General features: G+C 43.9%; 1 protein-coding gene across 1 annotated transcript in view; it reads right to left on the bottom strand.

Annotated features, from left to right (window-relative positions):
- FIBCD1 (fibrinogen C domain containing 1) overlaps nucleotides 1-21,359 on the bottom strand; it is a 229,332-nt gene that overhangs the window by 174,535 nt on the left and 33,438 nt on the right. The gene's annotated exons all lie outside the window — the stretch shown is intronic.

Genomic DNA, 21,359 nt, shown 5'->3' with positions numbered 1-21,359 from the left:
ATATAATAGGATTCAAGCAAATTACAGGCACGAATGTAGTATCAATGTATGCAGACGATACCCTATTGTACCTGGGAGATACACAGGGTACATTAAAGAATGTCAAGCTCCTTATTAAAGATTTTGGAAACCTGTCAGGCTTCCTCATTAACTGGAATAAGTCGGTGCTGATGCCCGTGGACCCCATAACAGAACCATTACCACAGGGAGCAGAGATGATACAAATAGTGCCCTCTTTTCGCTACTTGGGTATACAGATATCCCCAAACCCGTCCCAATACATTGATCTCAATTTAGTCCCTCTACTCCACAAATTCCGTGAAAAATGCACCTCCTGGTGTAAACTGCCGCTCTCAGTAGTAGGAAGAATTCATTTGATAAAAATGGTTTGGGCACCGCAGTTATTATATATATTTAACAACTCCCCGGTACGGGTCCCTCGAAAGTGGTTTGACAGGATAGACTCCCAATTTAGGGAACTGATTTGGAGTAAAAAAACAGCAAGGATTAGACTAACGACATTACAGTATAGAAAAGATGAGGGAGGTTTGGCAGTTCCTCACTCTAGGGCTTATTATCTAGCATCCCAGCTCCAGCAGCTGGGGGGCTGGGGAGCGACAGATCTTGCGGACCCTATCCGCAGACTGTTAGCCACGCAGGATGAGAGTATGACGGCTCTAGAGTGTCTGGAGGCGGGATACATACATCTTGATCGTGAAGCCCCCACGGTGAGAATGCTAAAAACATTATGGGCATACACAAAAAAAATGGTGGGGATCAGAGGCTTTATAAGCCACACGCCAATATGTCGTAATACTAATTATAAAGAAATATTAAAGTTAAAAGGATTCAGAAATTGGGAACTGCTGGGAATCCAATACCTGTCCCAACTATACAATGGACCAAATCTCAAGTGCTTTATGGAAATTCAAGCGGAATTTAATTTTCCACGCACCAACTTTTTCAAATATCTGCAGTTACGCCATGCGATACAAACACAATCACAACGTGCTCCATTACAATTGACTCACCACACATTGATACAGGGGATCTTCTTGGAAGACAATAAGAGGGGAATGATTTCCAGAGCATATAACATACTCCTCAGTGCCATACAAGACCCTTCCAACCTTCCCTGTCGGCAGGGCTGGGAAGAGGATATAGGGAACATAGATGGGGAAACATGGAATTTGTGCCTATCATCTGCCCTTTTAGTTTCAGTCTCCGCATCCCAAAAGCTATCACATCTATACCTGTTGCACAGGGTATATAAAACCCCGGTCAGGCTACACAAATGGGGGATTAGAGACACCCCACTCTGTCCGAAATGTGAAGGTGCTCATGGGGACCTAATCCACATGATATGAAGATGCCCCAAACTTTTCTGCTACTGGAAAGAAGTTCTAGGTGTAATATCACAGGTCTAAATGATAAATATTCCACGAGAACCAGTTGTATGTCTATTAGGAGCACTGGACGAGGAGGCTTTAACCCCTTCGGCCCATACGGTGGTCCTACGATTATTATATGTTGCGCGTAAACTAATCGCTCAATTGTGGATCACTCCCAGAGTACCCACTAGAACACAATGGGTGGATCAGGTCAACAAATTACTAATCACGGAGAAAATAACTTACCAACACAGAAATGTTCCACGTAAGTTCTATTCATTATGGCAGGCTTGGTTAGATGTACCGGTTCTGGCACCACATCAGCTGATTAAAGACAGGCTACTGCAAATGTAATGCACTAACTGCACTTGAGCTGAGGTTGGCCAATACCTGACAAAACGCATAATTTCAAGGGATGTAGAAATCAATGGTGGGTCGAGGCAAATTTTGTGTTTAGATACCTCATACCCTCAAGGTTCTGAGGAAGTTTAAGTAAAAGTTTGTATTTTTATTTTGATTCTATTTCTTTTATAAAAATTTATCAAATGACACTGTACTAATAAAATGCATTTCTGAAGTCATGGATATCTTGTACCATCTAACAATGTATCACTATAAAAGATGTACGTTCCATATTGCTATCTTATTACTGAACATCGACTGTCATATGTTATGTACCGTGAAAGTCAAGAATAAAAGTTTTTTTTCTGATTAAAAAAAAATATATATATATATCGGTAGCACCTTAGCTTTACGCTAATCAGCTGATATCATTCCAATCAAAATGCTTTCCTTAGGAATTATAGTCTAGCAATGATCTGGGTACGTTATTTGAGGACTCTTGGGGTCAGAATGAGCTAGAACTACATGCACTGCCACCCTCCCACCACCAGAGGGTGCCAGCTTCTTTTCTCTGAGAACCACTACTCCCGTCCCTCTCTGTGGCTAATTTACCTACGGAGAGGAAGGGGCAGATGAAGAATAAGGGCGGGGAGAAGAGCCAGGGTCATAGAGCACTGGCTGACAGGCTGCACACACCTCAACATCGCCCTGGGCGGTGATAGGCGATGCACTTATCCATGGTGATTGCTGGCAGATGTAACCGCAACCTGGATCATGAACCCTTCATGCACATTGGATCATTTGTAATCTGACGGTTACACCATTCTGGTAAGAGCCTCTTGTGTACATGGAGTTGAAGTTGGACATTTGATTGGACATTATTTTCACACTTTCTATTTATTTCTATTCATTTTTCTTGAGGCTGGGTTCACACTGTTTCCCCAAATCCAATTTGCATAGCAGGAGATCGTGACCGGCTATATATATATAGTGGCTCCCGTGTGAATTGCACAGGAGTCTTGTGCATCTTTTGGGCCATTTCAGGTCCGAATTCAGCCAAAAATTTGGGCTGAAATCAGACCTGAAACGGTGAATGGGGACGCACCAGACTCCAGCTGTGAGCCAGGGAATGTTGTGGTTTTAACCCAGCCTAATTGTTATCTTGTTTTTTCACTATTTGACAATTGATGGTGATGTTAATTATGTCAGCCTGCAACAGGCTGCTCCAGAGTGATTGCCTCAGGAGGTGAATTAACCCTTACTTGCAATATATTTGAATTGGAAGTGCCTTTGCATTTGAGTCAGGGTATCCATCTCTTTACAGCAATTTAAGATATATCCACCAATTTAACATATATCCACCACCTTAACCATGCAAATTCTGGATTAAATGGTGTACCAACATAGAACCTCCTTACCTTGGACCTTTTATCATCTGAGCAATATACAGGTACACTGTTTTATAATGCTTCATATCATGGGCGTCCGCAAAACTTTTTTCAGGGGGGGGCATCATTTTAGGGTCATCCATGCACCGTCCCTATTTGACAATGTCATTATCATGGTCAGAGACTGCAGACATAGTACAGTCCCTAGGATAAGTAATAGATAATGGCCAACAGGCCCTCTTACCAGACCCAGAGAAACTACAGCACACTCTGGCTGGACGATCGCTCACTCTGGGTTCCCCAGGGGCGACTCTGGTCAGTAGTGTAGCATTTATGTGCCCTGGTAGTGGCTCAGCCTTTCTCTCTCTTGTGTTGCTGGGCAGTGTGGCTCTCTTTGGTGGCGCTGGGCAGCGTGGCTCTCTCTCCGGTGGCACTGGGCACTTCATATAAAGGCATGGGAATTTTTCCAAGTGGCTCTCTCTCCGGTGGTGCTGTTCAGCGTGGCTCTCTCTCTGGCTTCTGCCCAGCACACTCCTTGTTCTTTGTCCTGTAGCACTCTCTCCCTCAGCTTTTTTCCAGGCTGCAGTCTCTCAATCTCCCTCTTGATCGAGCTGTAACCTCCTCCTTGTGGAAAATGGGGCTGCCAATCTTTGGGACTACATGTCCCATGATGCTCTCTTCTCCTAGTCTCCTTTGATTGGCCCTCAGTTATAACCAATAAGGAAGGAACGTAGCGGGCGGGAAGCTGGGCGGGGAACTGGTGAGAGCCGCCATCTCTTCTCCCTGACAGGAGAAAGGGGGGGCGAGCGGGGGAAACCTCTGACAGCCCGCAGCTCACCTTTCTCCTGTCACAGCGCCGCTGAGTTCTCTGCTGGACTGAGCAGGGAACAGAGCCAATGTCACACTACACTGATGGGGTGGCTTGCCAACACCTTGATGGTGTCACCCCACTGGTGGGTGGCACCCGGATGCGGGCTGCCCACACCCCGATAGTGACAAAACTGTGCTGAATTTAAGATCCAATCCCTGATTCCGGGGGGGGGGGCACTTGACCCCCCTTGCCCCGCCCATGCTTCATATAAAGGCATGGGAATTTTCCAAGTGGAATTTCATCTGATATTGAGGACACTTTGGAAACCAACTGGCAGATACGAACTAAGTGCCAACCATTTATTTCACCAGTGCTTAGTACATACAACATATGATATTGATTTAAAAACAAGGAATTTATAACATTGACCTCAGTCTGACCAGTTTCATAGCCTGCTTTCTAATGTTTCTATAATGAATCTGATCCACAGTCAGGTAACCATCAGCTGGCTCATATTTACCATATTATTATTGGAACAATATCTCTCTTATCAATTAAGACATATTGATTGAGTCTGGCTCAGAGATTGTACATCTCTGAGGATTGTTGATATACACATGTTTATTTCCTTTTTCCGATTATACCATTACATTTTTTTTTAAAACTGACAGTTTTATTGATTTTCAACAAAAAGGACAAGAACATACAAAAGAATATACATGACAAAAGCCAATAAGCACCCGTGGATGTTACTATCATGAAAAGAAAAAATAATTAAAAAAAAAAAAATTGAAATGGGACATGCGGATAATAGATATCAACTTCAGATTCAATGATCACAGTCACAGCTACATAATGACTACAATAGCACAACTGTCTAATGAGATACACTCTAGTGGGAAAGAGCGCTGGTATGGGTGCATTGGCAAAAAAAAAAAAACAAAATTACGTTTTTTAAACACATTTGCAAAAGAAAAAGATTCAGCTGTATATCAGTAATATATTATCATTATTTTCTAAACTTTTTGGCCTCTAAGTTTTGATTTTACTAGTATTTTTGCATGGATTGTTAAGCAAGACTTTAGGCATCATCCTTTATACATATTTTGATGGAAGCCGTTGTCTGGCGCCTTTTTTCTTTTCCATCAATAACATTTATTTGTATTTTTATTCCTTACTGCTGATCATTTTTTATCTTCTGTATAGTTGAATATTTTTCAACACAGCATTTAGGGCTTAACCATGGTAAAAAACCCTTTATTACCCACATCTGTGGACACAAGAAGTAGTATGGTAGAATGGACTATGAAAAACTACAGTTTTTTCAATGGAATAGACAGATGACAAGACATGTTCTGTCTGTCCATTTATCTTTTTCCTAGGATATTTTTTTAGAACTGTATTTTTGCCATCTTTCTTGATGTTTTTGAACAGGGTGATCGAGCTGCAAATGTTTTTATTTGAGACTGCACTCTTTTGTCAATAGTTCACTACTGTCTTTGTTTGTCTTTTACATTTAATCAAAAAAATTTTTTTTTTCATCCTATTTTTATTCTACTTTTTCAAAAGAATTCCTTACTTTTACACATTTTTTCACAGTAAACATATATCATACAATATTTTCTTCTCATTTCACCATACAGCATCTTTCATAATTTCACTTATTCATCTGTTTTTTGTTTTTTCTCTTATTGTTATCACTACATTACCGTCAGAAACCATGAAATCAGACTGAGAAAGAAGTACAGTTAAATCACACTTGTTTAATAATAAAAGTAAAAAGAACAAACATAGTCAAAACATAGTCAAAGTTCAGTAACCGGAATGGATAGTCAGCCAAGCCAGAAGTCAGGGATCAATGTACTGGAACAGCAAGCAGGATCTGGAGCCAGAAGGGATGTCAGCAAAGCAAGTCTTGAACAGGATCGCAGAAGATGGTTTCTGTGAAGTTGACCAAGGTGAAGGCAGAGATTGTCTGGGCTGGACGGCTTAAGCAGGACTGATGAGCAGGATATCCTCAACACCTGAGTAACTGTGAAGAGATAGGAGCTGGCAATTAGCCGACAGCTGAGTGGCCAGCTCAGAGAAGGAAGGGCTGAGCCCAGCCCTGACAATTACACCTCTTTATGATCACCATTTAATTTTCATTCTGTAATCTCAGTAAAAGATTTTTCACTTTTCAATCCTTTTTTTACCTTTTATTTTTGCATTACTCTTCAGCATCATTTCTCACATTCCTCTAATTTCACTCATTCCTTTTTCATCTTCCTCTTACATATTGTCAGTTTTTCTTTCAGTTTTCAACGTAATTCCCCCATTTTTTTTTTCACTAACTTTATCACCTTAATCACTTGCACATGTTCACCTTCTCATTTTCACGGCCAGTGATGCATACGTTCTTTCGTCCTGCCACTGCCGTTTACCTATATGACTAAGCCCCGGTGGGTGGGGTAAAACATGTCAGAGGACGTGGCATTGGAGTGATGCAAGGCTGAGGCCAACTTATACATGTTAACCATATAGACTGGATAGGTTTAAGTGGTGATTTTTCTAAGTATGCTACACACTACTGAATGGTGATATTTTTTGCGATCACTCCATTCCTAAGTACCAACAGGACTATATATATTTTACTTTTTTTTCTTAGAGTGGCCCTGAACACCCTCGGCGGCTCTTGCGGCTCCTCCCCACATCAGATAACCCCCTAGGAGAAGCGCTCTCCCGAGGGGGTTACCTTGCGGGCGCGCTCCAGAGTCCAGCATTTGCGTCCACAGACACAAATGCTGGACTCGTCCCCAGCCCCCGGCGCCCGTGTTATTTGATTTGATTGACAGCAGTGGGAGCAAATGGCTGCATTGCTATCAATCTATCAAGAGCCGGGACGCCGTGGAGAGAGGGACAGCACGTTCCCGCCGAGGAGATGAAGGGGCTCAGGTAAGTAAAATGGGGGGCTGGTGACTGCCAGGTGTTTTTTCACCTTAATGCATAGGATTAATTATCTAATTATGTATTGCACATATTAATTTAGTTGTTTATATATAGTGCTGTACATTTGAGCTACGACTCCCCAACCCCCCCCCCCCGGTCTGTGGAGGGGTTGTCGTCAACAAGGCCGGTCCCTGGTGTCGGGAAGGTTGGGGACCACTACTTTATAGGGCCAATATGACTTATCTTTTTTACTATTAATTTATATATATTTTTAAATTGGGATTCTTTTTACTCTCCTCTGCTATGTGTTTCTCATGGTCTATTTTTGCTGCCACGATCGCGCTCTTACATTTCTTAATGCATTCTTTGTAGTGCTGAAATGTTGATGGTTTCTCGTTTTTCTCTTTAATGTGCCTTTTTATAGTTGAATTTAGCCACCCAGATTTAGCCTTAGTTCTTTTTGTGTTTTTGGCTTCTAAAATATTTTCCCATTTAGCGCCATGAAGTATAGAGCACAGTTTGGTAAAGTGGGCTCTCTTGAAATTAAATTTAAGTTCCAGCTACAAGGATTCCACCCCTTCCTAGGCTCTGTTAGTAATATATCCCATTGGGAAAAAAAACCTATCCATGGTCCTGTAGACCAAGAAGAACAAACTCATCAGCAAAATGAATATTTTTGCATGCTTTTATGCAGTGTTTAGCATTAAGCTTTGTTCACATGGGGCATTTTGATCCATGCTTTGTCCAGTGCCATTTTTTACTGGCACTGGGAAGCAGAGGTGTTGGGTCCATCACCTTGCCAGCAGTCCCATAGCTGTCTTTTGGGACATAGTTGTTGCTCCCGATGTAACATCTGTCAGGTGCATGACCCCAAATGCACACAGGGTGAGTTTCGGGACAAATATTTGCACCCACACAGGTGTCATATTGGAAGCAGCAGCTGTGTCAATGCAGCCGCTGTGTCCCATTGGACATGAATGGGACTGCACGAAACACCTGTGTATCCCTGTATGGGTAAACACAGCCCTGCATGGGGCACAGATCAAATCACCCTGTGTGAACAAAGCCTTAGCAAGAAAAGATACAATAATTACAAATTATTTAAGTAAACTTCTCATTAAAATATCATGGATGAAACTTTATGGAAAAGCTAGTTGTTTGCTGCTATACTCGGCCTTTGGCTAATATAATGTAGAATCACTCAGCTCAGGTATAAGTCCTTACTTGCATATCGTTTCTGGGTTAAAGGGTGTATTCAGGCAAAACATATCTTTCTTAGTTCTGAATGTAGCGGGGACAGGTTAGAATAAGGGATGAGTGCAAGGTTTGTCGTCAACACAAGTTGAGGAATGACCTTTGGCTGTTTGGGCACTCCTCTGAATGCCGGACTTTTAGCCTCTTCAGCAGAAGCTGAACAACATATAGTAGTGGTAGTTCTATTGCTACTACAGTATACAATATATGATAGATTCCTATCTGTCGATAGTTTCTAAGGAAGCTGTGGGTGCCAGCACCCGCCACATTTATAGAAACCATGGATGTCACCCAGTCTCATTCATTTACTGGCCAGGAATCCTTAGCCATGTAGACAAATGGGTGGGGATAGCATGACTTCACTGACTAAATGTGGCCACATGACCATATTTGGTCAATTACATCACCTGGGAGACCCCACCCCTTTGTCATTTGGTGTGAGTGAGAAACAGAATTGGTCGTATTCATTGATTGGTGAGATTTTTTTTTAAGTACTAAAAATGGTGTGTCTTTATTTTATAACTTTTTTTGTGTGAACGAGTAGGGGTACTATGTACATATTTACATACTGAGGGGGGCATTATCTGGTGAATACATTAAATGTGTTGCGGCTTGCAAAAAGCCCCATTCAGGTTTTTATCAGGGACTAGCTAATTTGCCTGTGACATAAATTCTGCAAGTTACTGTAGACACTCAGTGGATATTAGGGTACAAACACTAGGGGCCAGCAGATTAACAGGAAGAATGCATTGCAGTTGTAACCTGCACCGAAAATGAGATTTATTTCTGGGTAAAGACCAAAAATCTCAAATATAGTGCTAAATATATCATTATGTATTCTCCAATATTTTTGTGCATTTGTTATACAATCTTGTGATTTACAGGAGACCTTGTACTAAAAATTGTTATTGAAACAGCTGAAAGTACATTGCAAGTTGTAATAAATAACTAAAATGTGAATATAACTTACCCACTGCATATATTTTAGTACAATATTTGGGCTCTTTGTATTTCATGCATGCGCTCTTGTTAATTTATTTTCAGCTCTGTCTAGAACTCAATAAATCGCAGTAGTAGCAGACCAGGCTGCACAAGATTCTGATCTGCTGGTTACGTGTTAACATAATTGTGTTGTCTGTACAAGGGGAGGGATCATGTTGGCGTCGGTATCCATAAGTCCTCCTCCTTTTCACTTCCTTGCATAAGCTGGCCATACACAGGTAAGATTTCAGTCAAATATTTGTATGTAAATTCTGAAAAAAAAATTCAGGACTATCTTGCCATCATTGTGTCTACTAATTTGGTCCAAAGGCCCTTCAGATTTTGTCCAGACTTACTGATTGAATGGAATCCTAGATGTATTAAATAGGTTTTGTTACAATCTATACGATTTCTGCTGAATGAAAGCCACATTCACAGTTATGACTCGTACACACGATTGGACATTCCGACAACAAAATCCATGGATTTTTTTCCGACGGATGTTGGCTCAAACTTGTCTTGCATACACACGGTCACACAAATCTTGTCGCAAATTCCGAACGTCAAGAACGCAGTGACGTACAACGAGCCGAGAAAAGTGAAGTTCAATAGCCAGTGCGGCTTTTCTGCTTGATTCCGAGCATGGGTGAAGCTTTGTGCGTCGGAACTGTGTACACATGATCGGAATTTACGACAACAGATTTTGTTGTTGGAAAATTTGAGATCCAGATCTCAAATTTTGTGTGACGGAAATTCTGATGGAAAATGTCCGATGGAGCCTACACACGGTCATAATTTCCGACAACAAGCTCCCATCGAACATTTTCCGTCTGAAAATCTGACCGTGTGTATGGGGCATTAGAATTTTGTCTTAAAATTTTCCATCCTGCTCCTTATCTCATTATTATGGTAAAAACAAACATAAATTTACCCCAAAACCATCAGGCTGGGTTCACACCAGTGCGAATTGGATGTGGGTTTCCTGGCTAAAAATCGGATCTGAAACGGTGAATGGAGACGCACTCCTGCTGTGAGCTGCTGCGTTCTCGATTGTGAAAAGTGAATGGTCTGAAAAAAGTTTGGTTGGTATGGCCAGCTTTAGTCCTACTAAATATTATTTTTTTCAGGTACCTGCATAGCTCAGTCAATTAAGCAGCTCTTTACATATATTGTACATCCACATCAGTCCCTGCACTCAAATAGCGTATAATCTAAGGTCCCTACCACACATTTATATACTAAGGCCAATTTAGAAAAGAGAGTACCCAAAGTAAACCCACAAAGGTACAGAGAGAACATACAAACTCCTTGCAGGTAGTGCCATGGTTGGGATTCAAATCAAATCTAATACATTATTTTACTCACTCTTGTGTTTTAGTGCTTGCTTTTAGATCTTAAAATATGGTTATTTTTGTAGAGTTTCTATCCATGTATGGTCTGTTTTAACTTTTACATAGAATGTTAAGTTCTACTTTAATAAAAGAAATTGAAAGATGTAAGTTTAGGGAGGAATGCATTCAAGTGCTCCTCTGATGTAGTCAAATAAAAGCAGCTTGTCCACCTCTCCTTGAGTTCCCCTTCCACTCCCCGTAATTACCTGAAAGAACATTCTATTAACGTTTCAGCTTTTCCATAACAGCTAAATTATTTCGACCTAAAAAAAAAAAAAAAAATTGGAGCTGAAGCTGCCTCCTGCAGGGTAAACCCAATTGTCTGCTCAGGTTTTTTCTATTGTTGGCTAAAGTGAGTGACAAATTGGGAGAGCACATTATAAGATTTACAGCATGGAATAGCGGCAATGTTTTTTAAATGGCCAAAAAAAAAAAAACCTCACGATCTACAAAGACTTGTCACCACTACATGCACCACTGTATTCTGTTCTACATACTACTGATCTCTGCTGTCTGTGCTATGTACAGCGGAGGCCTGTATTCTGTGTTACTACAGATAACTGAACTCTGCATGACCTAATACTGAACTTTTCATTTCCTACGATCGACTCTTCCACTGTGCATTACATACTACTAAACTGCATCACCACTGACCCTGCATGTTTATACTCCCAGCTCATACCTGACCAGTCCACTGTGAGCTCCCGGGGGGGCCACAGCACATCATCAGGACCCCCATTCTTGATCATATGACTGCATATTGCCTTGATTGCCTTTTTTGTTGCTCATATTAGGTAGTTGAATAATTACACATTTGCATCCTCCATGTTCTCCAACAATTTGATCCAAAACATAAGGCGCCTTTCACATGGACCGCTATTCTGCCGCAGTTAAAAGTATGTTTTCTTTTCTGTGAAATTCAAGACACCAGGCACTGCGATCAGCTGCATTTGTACAGTGCGATTAGCTGCGGTTGCGTTTTAGCTGCGGTTTGCCATTTCCATAGCAACCCGACAGGGTACCGACTCATATTGAACGGGGATCCGACTTGGATCCACGCCAATACCAGGCACTGTGTTTGGTATGAATCTTGAGGGGGAACTCCACTCCAAATTTTTTATAAAAAACCGGCATGGGTTTCCCTCCAAGAGCATACCAGGCCCTTCGGTCTGGTATGGATTCCAAGGGGCACTCCCTATGCCGAAAAAACGGCGTGGGGGTCCCCCCAAAATCCATACCAGGCCCTTACCTGAGCACGCAGCCCAGTCGGTCAGGAAAGGGGGTGGGGATGAGTGAGCGCCCCCCCCTGAACCATACCCGGCTGCATGCCCTCAATATGGGGGGTTGGTGCTTTGGGGCTAGGGGGCCCCGCCCCTTATGTCATCACAGTCCCATCATGCTCTGGAGAGGGGAGGGGAGAAGACGTCTCAGAAGATCGGGCTCCTCCGCTAGCAAAAGAGCAGAAGATAGCGGAGGAGCCCGGCAGAAGGAAGAAGGCACCGAAGAAGAACCAGAGAGCGCAGAGACGACACCGGAGAGAGGGAGAAGAGGCCTGAGAGACCCCCAAAATCGGCAGAAGACCCCCGAAGTCGGAAGACGACCCCCGGAGCTGCCTAATAAATTACTTTTAAAACCTGTGTAGTGTGTTTTTTCTATTGACACTTTTTTCCCCAGGTGAATGGGTAGGGGTAAGATGTACCCCATACTCATTCACATAGGGTGGAGGGCCAGGATCTGGGGGCCCCCTTATTAAAGGGGACTCCTGGATTCCGATAAGCCCCCCGCCCGCAGACCCCGACAACCAACGGCCAGGGTTGTCGGAAGAAGCCCTTGTCCTCATCAACATGGGGACGAGGTGCTTTGGGGTGGGGGGGCCCGCAGGGCGCCCCCCTTGCCCCAAAGCACCAACTCCCCCATGTTGAGGGCATGCGGCCTGGTATGGTTCAGGAGGGGGGGCGCTCGCTCGTCCCCACCCCCTTTCCTGACCGACCGGGCTGCGTGCTCGGATAAGGGTCTGATATGGATTTTGGGGGGACCCCCATGCCGTTTTTCCAGAGTAGGGGGTTCCCCTTGGAATCCATACCAGACCGAAGGGCCTGGTATGCTCTTGGTATGCTCTTTTTATTTAAAATTTGGCATAGAGTTCCCCCTCAAGATTCATACCAAACAGTGATCCAAGTGCTTGTCGCTCATTGGGAAAGGAAAAAACATTTTTAATTTCCCAAAGAGCGAGCCAGCTCGGCGCTACTATCCGCAGCTGACACAGTGCACTGCGGTTATGTGTGGATAGCTGCGCTAAATCACTCCTGGACGCAGTCAATTCTATTTTTTCTATCCGCACAAAACCGCATGTAATCAAAACGCAGCTAAACGCAGAGTGTGAATGGGGCCATAGGAAAGCGTTTAGCTGCGGTAGAAAATGCAGCTAAAAGCACAATTCTATCCGTCCGTGTGAAAGGGGCCTTAATGCCATATAGAAAGAAAAAATATAGGTGGTTGTGGTGTCAGGAAATTGGGAACTCAGCAGATGCAACACAATGTCAAAGTCCAGTGAGCACAATCCTTCGAGGGAATGAGGAATTTGTGGTGGAAGTGGTTTTATTACGGGGTAAGGGTGGTGTTGTATTGAGAGGAGGGGGACTTTTTTGCTTCGAAGGAACTTTGCATTTTTACCTCTATACGCTGTGATTTATGTACGCATGATCCTGCACTCTAATCCTGACCTCTGCACCCTGTGCTTTACTTATTCTTGACCCCTGCACTCTGCGTTACTTACTCCTGACCTCTGCATTTTCTACTGAACCTTGCATTTTGCGTTACTTACTATTGACCTTTTAACTCTGTGTTACTGCTAATTTCTGAACTCTGTGTTCATTTACTACTGACCTCTGAACTCAACTTACTGTTTACCCCTGAACTCTGCTTTACATACAAATGACCCCTTACTGACTCCTGCACTCTTTTATCCCCTCCTTATACTTGACCAGTCCACTGTGAGCTACAAAGGGGCCAAAGCACATCATCGTGGCCCCCTTTTTTGATCATAAGACTAAAAATATAAGCAGCGCTAAAAACAAATTTAACCAGGGCTTTTTTTCTCCGAAAATAGGTGCAGGAACTCAACCACGACCCCCCCAAAAAACCCTCCTCCCACACTCACTCCTTGTGCAGAGTTCTGGGGGGTTACACAGAGTGCCGAGTTCAGGGGAGTGCTATGTACATAGTGCAGAGTTCAGGGGTGCACTGAATACATAGTGCAGAGTTCAGGGGAGCCCTACACACACAGTGCAGACTTCAGTCTTCTTCCACAATTGCTAACCTCTGCATCCTCATCCACATCTCACTTTCACTCCTCTTGAGCTCTGACCTCGGCATGCAATCCCCCCCACTTCCCCCTCCCCATCTTCACCCCTCCTTAAAAGCTCCACCATCTTCGACATGTCTTACTTTTGTTGCTGTATTCAGCTGGGGTGTCGGCATCTGCACTGCACTTCAGGCACCTCCCTTGTCCCCATCCTACACTAAGTGGGAGCCATTCAGGAGATCAGATCCGTGGGAGCCGTTGGGAGACAAGCGGTCACTTGTAAACACAGAAGCTGAACTAATGTGTTTACAATACAAGTGACAGTGGTGAGCAGGGAGCGGAGGGCCTGATCCAGAGGTGGCAGAACTGAGTTCCATCAAGTTCCAGCTGAAAAAAAGCCCTGAATATAACAATACATTAATGTCCAAAAACAAAAGGAGAGCGTTTAAGAGAAAAAAACACGGTCTTCAATATTATAGAGATCCGCACACCACCACTGTGACAAGGCCAGTCTACTTACTGGACTGCAATGACCCTCATATGATAGAATGGACAACCGCACTTAAAAGATGACAAAATCAGGCCTCTCCAGTCTGTTCATGGTTACACCAGACCTCCACAGCTGAAGACACTCAGGTGTTAAAATCACTGGCTGTTCTCTAAAGGGATCCACCAAGATGTCCTCAGTAGCCACCACCAGGGCCGCCGATAGGGGGGTACCACCAGTCCTCCTGTAGGGTAGGGTTGCCACCTCATCCCTTTAAAACTGAACGCATATTAATTACACAGGTTCTCTGACTCATTAAGGTGGTAATAAAACTCAATGCCTTATCTGCATTAAATTAGCCTCAGAACTTGTTTAATTAATGTGTTTGGGTTTAAAGGGATGAGGTGGCAACCCTACTGTAGGGGGCCCAAGCACGCAGGCAGGCCTGGATGGCAGGGGGATCGGTGCGACCCCCATACACAGAGGGAGGTGGTAAGGAAGAACTTTCCTGTTTACTAGAATGTCACCGCATGTGATGATAGTGGGTGTAATGTGTGAGTGATGGGCACTCTATCCACACTGTACATCTGTAACATCTTCACATACTACACAATGCTGAACACTCTGCTCTACATGGCATGCAACGTCTCCACGGGTGGCACAGACTTTGTTCCCCTCCTCATCCTCTCTCCACAGGTAATACACGGATGGCTCACTCCTGATAATGTAAACACATTGCACATAATCGGGAGAGAGATACCGAGCAATTTCTTTTTTTAAATCAAATAATTTTTTTATTTCTTTTATATAAAAACATCATAAACAACGATAACTTACAACCCAGCAGGTATAGAGAGGGAATAATAATAAACTCTCCCCCATGCCCCCCCCCCCCCCCCCCCATCGCTCCCACATCTATCTGGTCCCCTCTCATCATACATCCAGAATATCAAACCATCTTCTCCATATATTTTCAAATTTCCCTAGACTGCCTCTATGTAAAAAAGGTATATTTTTCCTTAATTATTGTTTCCCTTACTTGCATTTTCCATTCTGCTACTGTAGGTGCATATGGTGACAAGCATTTTTGTGCTATAAGCTTACGAGCCTGAAACAAAACTTCTATTTATTGATACCATGTATTCCCCTGGAGTTCTTAGTTCGTCCATGATACCCAGGAGACATCCCCCCGGTTCTATAGACATCTTAATCTCAAATACATTATTAATCATAGATACCACCCCGTACCAATAGCGATGGAGTTTAGGGCATCTCCATATCATGTGTATTAGGTTGGCTGCCCTCCCTTTACATCTAGGACATTGGTCTGTATCCCTCCGTTTCCATTTAAATAATTTCTCGGGTGTATAATGTACACTATGTAGGATGGATAGTTGTGTTAAATTTTGAGTTGGAGATAGAGAAGCCAAAGGTATTGCCGACAGTGCCAATGCCCACTCTTCATCAGAAATTGGCCCTATATCGCCAGCCCATGATGATCTTGCAGGTATATTCACAGCACCTTTAGTTTTCTCATATATTATATCATATAATTGTGATATCAAACCCTTTTTTCTTTTCATCTTATCGAGCATGGCTATTACCACTGATTTATTATACTTCAATTCATGCGATCGACCCTGTGCTTTTAATGCATGCCTAAGCTGTAAAGATTGAAAAAATCTTTGGTTTGGGATATTATATTCATTTCTTAATTCACAGTTTTCATCTCATCTTCCTGAAATAACTGTGTCATGTACCTTAGCCCCTTCTGCCTCCAAATTTCAAACCCTTCCAGTTTCAACAGTTCCGTATAGCTACTATTGTTCCATATTGGAGTATATGATGTATATCCCTTTATTCCAGTAATTCTCCTCATTTCCTTCCATACCTTATCAAATAATATTCCCATAAAAAATCCTTTATCAAACAATTGATTTCTCAACTCTAATAGATACCGAGCAATTTCTAACTGGACTCTTGGTTTGCACACCCTGGAGGGCTAAGAGACGACCCCCCCCACCCCCATATCATTTCAGCAGGTGTGATATTCATTGGTATGAAGGGGGAGTTGGACATAGAATATCAAAATACATATGTTACAAGTTTGAAGGATGCCTAATGTGTAGTGTATTTGGAGACCATATTCTGCCCTGATCCCCCTACCTGTCCTGCCCTGCCAAATTCTGATTCCAGTGTGTGCCCGGACCCCCCCTCCCATGGCTGCCGGCTTCCCTCTCCCAACGGCTGCTGCGAGTACACAGGGGAATTTGTCAGGAGGGAAGAGCAGTGGAAGGGGCCTGTAAATATGTCATGGGATGGTAAATGTCATTTACTGGCCCCTTTCTTATCTGAATGGACACATTGAGTGATAGCTTCTATGCCCATTCATAACCGAAGCATAGTAAACTGTGTTTACTATGCTTCAGTTTTAGGGATGAGCTTCGAGTTCGAGTCGGACTCATGTTCGACTCGAACATTGGCTGTTCGCAAGTTCACCGAACAGCGAACAATTTGGGGTGTTCGCGGCAAATTCGAATGCCGCGGAACACCCTTTAAAAGTCTATGGGAGAAATCAAAAGTGCTAATTTTAAAGGCTAATATGCAAGTTATTGTCATAAAAAGTGTTTGGGGACCTGGGTCCTGCCCCAGGGGACATGGATCAATGCAAAAAAAAGTTTTAAAAACGGCCGTTTTTTCAGGAGCAGTGATTTTAATAATGCTTAAAGTCAATCAATAAAAGTGTAATATCCCTTTAAATTTCGTACCTGGGGGGTGTCTATAGTGTGTCTGTAAAGGGGCGCATGTTTCCTGTGTTTAGAACAGTCTGACAGCAAAATGACATTTTGAAGGAAAAAACTCATTTAAAACTACCCGCGGCTATTGCATTGCCGACAATACACATAGAAGTTCATTGATAAAAACGGCATGGGAATTCCCCAAAGGGGAACCCCGAACCAAAATAAAAAAAAAAAAATGACGTGGGAGTCCCCCTAAATTCCATACCAGGCCCTTCAGGTCTGGTGTGGATATTAAGGGGAACCCCGGCCAAAATTTAAAAAAAAAAATGACGTGGGGTTCCCCCTAAATTCCATACCAGACCCTTCAGGTCTGGTATGGATTTTAAGGGGAACCCCGCGCCAAAAAAAAAAAAAAAAACGGCGTGGGGTCCCCCCAAAAATCCATACCAGACCCTTATCCGAGCACGCAACCTGGCAGGCCGCAGGAAAAGAGGGGGGGGACGAGAGTGCGGCCCCCCTCCCTCCTGAACCGTACCAGGCCACATGCCCTCAACATTGGGAGGGTGCTTTGGGGTAGCCCCCCAAAACACCTTGTCCCCATGTTGATGAGGACAAGGGCCTCATCCCCACAACCCTGGCCGGTGGTTGTGGGGGTCTGCGGGCGGGGGGCTTATCGGAATCTGGAAGCCCCCTTTAACAAGGTGACCCCCAGATCCCGGCCCCCCCCCTGTGTGAAATGGTAAGGGGGTACATAAGTACCCCTACCATTTCACGAAAAAAGTGTCAAAAATGTTAAAAATGACAAGAGACAGTTTTTGACAATTCCTTTATTTAAATGCTTCTTCTTTCTTCTATCTTCCTTCATCTTCTGGTTCTTCTGGTTCTTCTGGCTCTTCTGGTTCTTCCTCCGGCGTTCTCGTCCAGCATCTCCTCCGCGGCGTCTTCTATCTTCTTCTCCTCGGGCCGCTCCGCACCCATGGCATAGGGGGGAGGCTCCCGCTCTTCTCTTCTTCTTTTCTTCTCTTCTGTTCTTCTTCATTTTCTTCTCCGGGCCGCTCCGCAATCCATGCTGGCATGGAGGGAGGCTCCCGCTGTGTGACGGCGCTCCTCGTCTGACAGTTCTTAAATAACGGGGGGCGGGGCCACCCGGTGACCCCGCCCCCCTCTGACGCACGGTGACTTGACGGGACTTCCCTGTGGCATTCCCCGTGACGTCACAGGGAAGTCCCGTCAAGTCACCGTGCGTCAGAGGGGGGCGGGGTTCACCGGGTGGCCCCGCCCACCCGGTTATTTAAGAACTGTCAGACGAGGAGCGCCGTCACACAGCGGGAGCCTCCCTCCATGCCAGCATGGATTGCGGAGCGGCCCGGAGAAGAAAATGAAGAAGAACAGAAGAGAAGAAAAGAAGAAGAGAAGAGCAGGAGCCTCCCCCCTATGCCATGGGTGCGGAGCGGCCCGAGGAGAAGAAGATAGAAGACGCCGCGGAGGAGATGCTGGACGAGAACGCCGGAGGAAGAACCAGAAGAGCCAGAAGAACCAGAAGAACCAGAAGATGAAGGAAGATAGAAGAAAGAAGAAGCATTTAAATAAAGGAATTGTCAAAAACTGTCTCTTGTCATTTTTAACATTTTTGACACTTTTTTCGTGAAATGGTAGGGGTACTTATGTACCCCCTTACCATTTCACACAGGGGGGGGGCCGGGATCTGGGGGTCACCTTGTTAAAGGGGGCTTCCAGATTCCGATAAGCCCCCCGCCCGCAGACCCCCACAACCACCGGCCAGGGTTGTGGGGATGAGGCCCTTGTCCTCATCAACATGGGGACAAGGTGTTTTGGGGGGCTACCCCAAAGCACCCTCCCAATGTTGAGGGCATGTGGCCTGGTACGGTTCAGGAGGGAGGGGGGGCCGCACTCTCGTCCCCCCCTCTTTTCCTGCGGCCTGCCAGGTTGCGTGCTCGGATAAGGGTCTGGTATGGATTTTTGGGGGGACCCCACGCCGTTTTTTTTTTTTTTTTTTTTTTGGCGCGGGGTTCCCCTTAAAATCCATACCAGACCTGAAGGGTCTGGTATGGAATTTAGGGGGAACCCCACGTCATTTTTTTTTTTTTAATTTTGGCCGGGGTTCCCCTTAATATCCATACCAGACCTGAAGGGCCTGGTATGGAATTTAGGAGGACTCCCACGTCATATTTTTTTTTAAATTTTGGTTCGGGGTTCCCCTTTGGGGAATTCCCATGCCGTTTTTATCAATGAACTTCTATGTGTATTGTCGGCAATGCAATAGCCGCGGGTAGTTTTAAATGAGTTTTTTCCTTTAAAATGTCATTTTGCTGTCAGACTGTTCTAAACACAGGAAACATGCGCCCCTTTACAGGCATACTATAGACACCCCCCAGGTACGAAATTTAAAGGGATATTACACTTTTATTGTTTGACTTTAAGCATTATTAAAATCACTGCTCCTGAAAAAACGGCCGTTTTTAAAACTTTTTTTTGCATTGATCCATGTCCCCTGGGGCAGGACCCAGGTCCCCAAACACTTTTTATGACAATAACTTGCATATAAGCCTTTAAAATTAGCACTTTTGATTATTCATGTTCGTGTCCCATAGACTTTAACGGTGTTCGCATGTTCGAACGAACTTTTTTCCTGTTCGCATGTTCTGGTGCGAACCGAACAGGGGGGTGTTCGGCTCATCCCTATTCAGTTTATGAATGAACAAGAGCCTCTGCCTCATGTTCATTTATCTGCAGTGCAGCTGAGGCTGCAGAGAAAGAAATTGAAGAATAACCCCTGTTATCTCACTCATGCCCTCTCCTCCAACAGTGTTGTAAAAAAAACAAAACATTTTTTTAAAATAATAAATTGTAAAAAATAATAAAAAAAAGTCAAAAAATAATTTAAAAAATCAAGGGCTCATTCACATGAGTTCTCTGGCCAATACAGTGTAAATTACCTGGTTGTTTGTGCGGCTGGGGCCACCTGTTACTCTATGAGGATGCAGGGGTTGTATGAACACAACCACAGGTCCTAATTTGACAGGTGTGGGTGAGGAGCCCTAAATGTACACTGTCCATGTGTGGAGGCCATACACCTGCACCCACATGCCTGTCAAATTCGTACAGCTGCTGCATCCCCATAATGTAACAGGCTGCCTGCACAGCTTCAGCCACATTTAAAAAAAATAATAAAAGACTCATTCGCACTGTACAGGCCACAGAATATGAATAAGCCCCAGGACCTCAATTACACATCAAACTTTATTAACTCAGTACAGTTTTCTCTTTTAGATTTAGAAGGGATTTGTTTAGGTTATGTTATGTTTGTGTCCGTTTGTGTCTGTGCCCTGTCAGGTAGGCTAAGAGGAGCCCTGGCCACTACAAGCATACGGGTAGCACACCTCGGTAGTGGTAGGATTAAACTCAAAAAGACAAAACGGTCTCCATAGTGTAGTAACTTGTTAAAACAATGTTTATTAAGTTATATACATACATGTAAACAACGAAAAAGTGTTTTGAAAATTCCACAAGATGGCCGCGGCATCCGACGTGATGAAATCACGCATCGCTGATCCCGCCCTACACGTTTCGTCATCAACTGACATCACGTAAGACATGCATATTGTCACAAATGCCTTTTGTTGTTCATGTGACTCAGGTGTTGTCATAATTACCTTATTTTTGTGGCCATGTACACTAATGCCCTGTACACACGATAGGATTTTCCGATGGAAAATGTGTGATAGGACCTTGTTGTCGGAAATTCCGACCGTGTGTAGGCTCCATCACATATTTTCCATAGGAATTTCCGACACACAAAGTTTGAGAGCTTGCTATAAAATTTTCCGACAACAAAATCCGTTATCGGAAATTCCGATCATGTGTACATAAATCTGACACACAAAGTGCCACGCATGCTCAAAATAAATTAAGAGACAAAAGCTATTGGCTACTGCCCCGTTTATAGTCCCAACGTACGTGTTTTACGTCCCCGCGCTCAGAACGATCGGATTTTCCGACAACTTTGTGTGACCGTGTGTATGCAAGACAAGTTTGAGCCAATATCCGTCGGAAAAAATCCATGGATTTTGTTGTCGGAATGGCCGATCAATGTCCGACCGTGTGTACAGGGCATAACAATCGCAGTATAAATGCCATATAGAAGACGCACTCCTGACTCCAGCACTCTGTGCATTACACACTCCTGACCCCTGCATGCTATGCATTACACACACCGAACCCTGCGTTCTATGCATTACACACACCTGACCCCAGCACTCTGTGCATTACCCACTGCTGACCTCTGCACTTTGTGTTTTACACACTCCTGTCTCCTGCATT

Source organism: Aquarana catesbeiana, linkage group LG09 (genome assembly GCF_042186555.1).
Source record: "Aquarana catesbeiana isolate 2022-GZ linkage group LG09, ASM4218655v1, whole genome shotgun sequence".
Classification (NCBI taxonomy): Eukaryota; Metazoa; Chordata; class Amphibia; order Anura; family Ranidae; genus Aquarana; species Aquarana catesbeiana.
The sequence above is the reverse complement of the archived record's forward strand: the minus strand, read 5'-3'. Positions and strand labels throughout refer to the sequence as shown.